Genomic DNA, 5184 nt, shown 5'->3' with positions numbered 1-5184 from the left:
GGCGAGCGAGGGCGAGCGCCGAGCCGGATCCGGAGTCCTCCTGAGAACCGCGAGGGGCGGGGCGGGGCGGCGCCGGCGAGGACAAAAAGGAGCGAGGGGAGAGCACGTCAGACAATGCAGCCGGACGCCCGCTTTGTCTCGGCGCACGAGGCCGAGCGTCCTCCGGCCTCTCGCGGGGCCGCCGCCTTCCGCCCGCGCCCTCCAGCCAGCCCGCCGCGCCTCCCCAAGGCCGGAGCGCGGCCCCGCCCGGCCCAAGATGGAAGCGGCCGTTGGAGCCGCACCTTCCCGTCCCAGCCCGACCCTCTGGCGCGCGGTAGCCTAGCAGTCCCGAGGACAGTGCTCCGCCAACCCCGGACCCGGTCCCTCGTGGCGGCGGCTGCAGTGGCAGTCCCAGAGCAGTGCCCGCACTCACCTTCTAGTCTCCGCGGCCGCGACGAGAGTCCCACCACTTTGATCTGCTTTGGGCTTTAGCCGAGGACCCTCCCGTCTCAGCCTAGCGCGGAGAAGATGAGCTCGCCACTGACCAATAGGACGCTGCACCTCCCCGGGGAGTCCCACCTCCAGCCTCTCCGCTGGCCAATGAGGAGCGAGCGCGCGGAAGGGGGCCCAGGGGGCGGGGCGGGAAGCGAAGCGAAGGCTCGGAGGGTGGGTCGGCTCGGGTAGGTTCGGTTGGCCCGCAGGCTGCGGCTTCGGCCACGGGGTTTCCTCCAATTAGATCCAGGGTGAATGGACGTCACTGTTGCCATGGCGATGCTTTTACCAACTCCCCTCATCCTCCCCGCCTACCCGGCACTCCTGGGTGCGGCACGGGACAGAGGTGCGTTCGACCGACCGACCGCGTGTCCTGCTGCAGCGGCCACTGCAGATGGGCGTTGCAGCTCTCGAGCTAATGAGGCTGCAGCCTGCTGGACTTAGCAGGGGTGAGATAATTGGCCGTTTTGTTGCACAAGCGCCTTCCTTTCTTCCACCTTCCTGTTCTTGACAAAGGTTTGCGTTCCCAAGACATTAAAATGCAACCCTTAAATTTTCCCCGTTTCGGCTGCAAATTAGAAATGTCCCAATCCCCATTAAAAAAGAATTTGTTCCCAGAGAAAGTGGCTTAATTCAAGTTTTCACACAGGCACCCGAAAGCCTGCAATTCCCTTATGGAAAGGTAGATTCAGGAGACCTGGGCAGGTCCGCGTGGCAGCGTCAGGTAAGCTTTTCTTTAAAACATGACATTAAGCACTGTTTGGACAAACACAGCTGTGACTACCCGCTCCCCGGAAGCATTTTTCTTCAACATTTCTTTCCCACTTTTTCACGTCTAAATACCCCCGCCCCCAACACCTTTGTACTCTGTAAAGCTTGTATACATGCTTTTGTTTGTGATGGTTTTGGGTTTTTTTTTCCCCTGATATTTTTGTGAAGATCCTTGTAAAGGAACTCTCGTGCTGCCTTTCTCGTGTTTTTCTCCGCACGACAAACACTCTTCTGAAATGAGAACACTTGCCCAGATGCTACGTATTCAGGGTCACAGCTCCCTTATCTCCTGGTCCTTCAACCGAAGTCCAGGTGAGGTGGCTGTCCTACCGGACTTAAAGAATGTAATTGCCACCTGGGCCCTGCTGAGATTCCAGTTCCTGTAGTTCCTCAAGGGTTCAAAGACCTTACGTGACTGCATAATGGATTCGAATGCTAAGTGGATCTAAGCGGACCTGGTTTGACAGCGAGCACAGACGGAAGGGAGGGAAAGGAAAGAAGCTCCCAGAAATTCAGATTCCCTCCTAGCTGCCCCTCCCTACCCAACTTGTAAAGGTTGCATTGTGCTTTGACCAGGAGAGGCCTGGTTGGAAAGTGACTCCGTCTTAATACAGAAATGCCTTGCTATGCTCGAGTGCAGCAGCAGCCAGCCCAATGTTATTTCTGGAATCTCCAAGGCCAGGCTGTAGACACACAAACGTTTATGGTCCTGTGGGTTGGGGTGGAGCTGGACACACAGAAATCCCAACGGAAAGAATTTACATGTGGAAGGTCAGATAAAATGCCTTCTGTATAACCAGTGAATTTCAAGATTCCCTAATTTAGAGCAACAAGCCCGGTGCATAGAGAGGAAACGCCCATGGAGGTGAAGGAGATGGAGGGAGACTTTTGAAGGGGAAGTGTCAAAGGGTTGTTTCTGAGAGGCCTATCCAAAGGGGGCATATACCAAGTATTTATCACAGACAAGCTCTTATGATCATGTGAAATAAAAAACATTGGCACATTATGAAATTGTAATATTTGAGGGTCTCTATAGAATCTGCCTGTGCCTGAAAGAAAAATCTCTGCACTTCAAATCCCAGAACACGGAAAAGCTGACAGAGTAGTTTTATTTATTTATTATTTTATTAATTTTATTTATTATTTATTCGAGGGTCAAATGGATTTAAATCCTGCAAGGATTAACTCATTCAATATACTTAATGCCACTAGAAAGGAAAGAAATGCTGTTGTAAACACCATCTCCAGTTCTTTTTGTTTGTTTTGTTTTTGTTTTTGTTTTTCAAGACAGGGTTTCTCTGTCTAGCCCTGGCTGTCCTGGAACTCACTCTGTAGACCAGGCTGGCCTTGAACTCAGAAATCCTCCTACCTCTGCCTCCCAAGTGCTAGGATTACAGGAATGCACCACCACTGCCCAGCCCCTCAGCAGCAAAAATGACATATGGACACCTATGTCCTTGAATCTTTGCTGTGGCTGTTGCCCTCAGCATCTAGGGCTCTGATAGGGGTTGTAAGGATTCTAAGGCTCCAACTAGTCTGTCTACTTTGGCAGTTCATCCTAGGACAATACTAAGATGTATTTAGCAACACGCCAAATACATCATGTGCCAGGTAGGATTCTTAGGAAACAGACAGCAAAGAAAGTACTTTGTAGTTATGTTTCTTGACTCCCCCACGAAGAAGTTGCTGGAACAGAGCAAGACACATTCATTTTGCAGCCAGATGATCCTCAATCTCAGGCCTTGAAGTTTATGATTTGACCTTGGGCATTTTGTTCCTCTTTGGATCTCAGTTCCTAGACCTATAACCTGTAAAAGCAGTTCCTAATTAATTCAAGAAGAGTTAAGTCAGCTATCACATGAAAAGAAGAGGGCCATCTCACGAGTATCCAGTAAGTAGTATTAGTTTTGCCCAGTTTCTTCCTTCCTTCTGCTTGGAGCTGGGGAAGGTGTCCTGCTTCAGGGAACTTTGGAGCCTTGTGAAATGTTAATGAAAACCTATCTCTTGAATCTTTGTTGTAATCAGCACAGGTAAAGACTGCAGGATGGCTTCCTTTAGTGCCAAAAGTGATTCTGGGTGTTCCCATAAAGATTTTTTTAAAAATGAGATTGACATTCCATTTTTTAATTTAATCTTTTTAGAGACAGGGTCTCTCTATATAGCCCTCTCTCTGTGGGTGCCACAGTTGGCCTCAAATTCAAGAGATCTGGGATTAAAGGGGTGGACCACCACCTCCCAGAGAGAATAACATTTTTATTGGTAGATTTCAAGTAGATTGCCCTTATTGTGAGTCACATACATTCAGTTGAGATCCAGGAGAGAGCCTCCTTTGAGCAAGAGAGCACATCAGCAGTCTGTGTTTGTCTTCTGCATCAGAGGCTCCTCTGAAACCTTTGGATGGGAAGTGGAACATTGGCTTTTGTGGGGTTCAGCTTGTCGGCCTACCTGCATAGTAAATCCTTTATGTATCATCAGTCTGTCCTATTTTTATGTTGTAATAGGTAATATTAACTTGTCAACTTGACAAGCTGAGTTCATGGAAGAGACAAGTATGTGGACCTGTGTGTAAGGAGTCATCTAGATTACGTTGACTGATGAGAAGACCCATCCTAATGTGGGTGGCATCATTTCGTGGGCTTAGGTCCTGGACTGCATGAACAGAAACTGAGCTGAAGGCTTGCTGTTCCTCTGTTTCCTGACTATAGTGTAACATGGCCTTAAGCTCTTACCTCCATACCCTCAAACTGAGAGCTGAAGCAAACCCTTCCTTCCTTCCTTCCTTCAGTTCCTTAGGCCAATTACTTTACCACAGCTTGAGAAAAGTAACGGATACATGTATAGTCTATATAATTTCACTAAGCCAGGCGGTGGTGGCACACGCCTGTGATCCCAGCACTTGGGAGGCAGAGGCAGGTGGATTTCTGAGTTCAAGGCCAGCCTGGTCTACAGAGTGAGTTCCAGGACAGCCAAGGCTACACAGAGAAACCCTGTCTCGAAAAAAACCAAAAAATAAAAAACAAAAAAAAAAACAAAACAAAACAAATTTTTTTTTTCACTGGGAGCCCCCACGAACACATCTAGTAATTTTACACTCAGCAAATGAACTTTCCATAGCTTGTCTTAGATGCCTGTCTTACCTCTCTCCATTACCAGATCCCAGGCTTTCTGAAGCAGAAGTGAGGGGCTTGGGGGTGGGGAGTGGTGTTTGTTTTTCTGTCTTATCTCTCCAGTGCCCTCTAAACACCCTGCAGTCTGAGTGGTTCTGCTGAAGCTCAGACCAGTTAAATCACCTACCCAGCTGGTAAGCCTTAGAGTTTAGGTTCAGCCACAGGACAGTCTGACTTCTACAACAGCCAGGACTCTATGATTGCAGTGGGGGGGGGGGGGGGGGGAGAAGCCACTACTGTGGGCTAGCGTGAGAACAGTGTTTAGTTATGTGAGACTGGTGGGTGGCTAAGTGTATATGTACTAGTGAGTTGGCTGCTGCTTTTATTTTCAGATGGAAGCTCTGTTTCACTCTCAATGTATCTAGAGCAAGCGAGGCACCTTCTTATTCTCTTCGGTGGTTTCTGTATTTCTTTCCCCAATTCCAACCTCCAGACTGTGCTATTCTAGTGGGCAAAATCAGATCTCACGCCCTCATGCCTGGTGCCTTCCCTCCCAACCTCCCCCCCCCCCCCCCACACACACAAAAGGCGTTTAGTGAAGGCTTGTTTTGTTTTGCCAGTGATTTCAGACCATCAAGCAGATGCATGCCCAGTCACATTGACGGTTAGTGTCATGTGCTCAATGTATCCCCAACCACATAGAAAGGCACTGAGCTACTTACTGCACAGAGAAACAGAAAGAAGAGCTGTGTTGAGCCATTGTGCTGACTCTGAGAGCTTACCAAGATCCTTGAAGCCAACACAGAAGGTCCTGGATCCCTCAGGAAACATGACA

Source organism: Apodemus sylvaticus, chromosome 6 (assembly GCF_947179515.1).
Source record: "Apodemus sylvaticus chromosome 6, mApoSyl1.1, whole genome shotgun sequence".
Classification (NCBI taxonomy): Eukaryota; Metazoa; Chordata; class Mammalia; order Rodentia; family Muridae; genus Apodemus; species Apodemus sylvaticus.
This window is presented reverse-complemented; position numbering follows the sequence as displayed.